Genomic DNA, 1,072 nt, shown 5'->3' with positions numbered 1-1,072 from the left:
ACTATGGAAAGCTGTTTGGAGGTTTCTCAAACTGCTAAAAATGGAGCTTTCATATGACCCAGCAACCCTACACCTAGGTATCTACCCCAAAGACACAAAAACTTGAATACAAATTGGTGTATATGCACTGTTCTGTGAAAGTCTTGAGGTAGTCCTAGAATATATGCATTTGTGTAATTGAAAGAACATACCCATTGGTTGCCTTAAATTTCTGATTCTCACATGTATGGATTTTTCACCTACTGTTTATTGCCTAGTTACCAAAAATCTAATCAAAACGCATTGCTGGCCTCACATAATGTCCTCAGCATACAGCTAGATGTTCCTCAGACTCTGTGCCTAGGCATACTTTTTTTTGGTTGTTGTTGTTGTTTGTTTGTTTGTTTTTAAGATTTATTTATTTATGCATACAGAACTGAGGTACAGGCCAGAGGTGCAGGGGCAGTGAGAGGATTCACCAGAGACAGAATAGGCAGATCGAGGAAGCACACTGCTGAGGGAAGCAGCAGGCTGGTCAGGAGAGGTCTGCCAGGCCATGTGGTCACCTCTGGGGCCAGAGATAGAACTCATGCCGAAGTGGCTTTAGGTTCTTAGTGCTGTGTTTTAACCTGCTATGCCAACAGAGGGAAAATTTTTTTAACTAAGAAAATCATTTAGGTTAATTGAATTAAAGTACATATTACATATGCATCTTGATGATCTTATTGTTATATTGTAAATTATCTGGAGAATTTATGGTTTTTATTGAGGTAACAGGGCTCTTAATAGTAACTGACCTTCCTTTTTTGTGTATCTTTCCAGTTTTATAAGATTCCATTCATAGTTACTCAGTCTTATATTCAATACAGAAGTAATCATTGTTGTACCACACTAGTAAGAAAGAACAAGGTAACTCCATATTTGTTACTTCAAAAATTGATAAAATATAATTCTGCAAATGAAAAGATAAGCATTAGTTTACTCCAATAAACATAACTTTTTTGCCCTTATATATTTATGCTATATTAGTAAGAGTAAGAGTAATGTCACTTAACTATGAAAATTAATTGATTTTTGCAATCGTAAGGATTCA

Source organism: Condylura cristata, unplaced genomic scaffold, assembly GCF_000260355.1.
Source record: "Condylura cristata isolate star-nosed mole 26May11 unplaced genomic scaffold, ConCri1.0 scaffold00001, whole genome shotgun sequence".
NCBI lineage: Eukaryota > Metazoa > Chordata > Mammalia > Eulipotyphla > Talpidae > Condylura > Condylura cristata.
The sequence above is the reverse complement of the archived record's forward strand: the minus strand, read 5'-3'. Positions refer to the sequence as shown.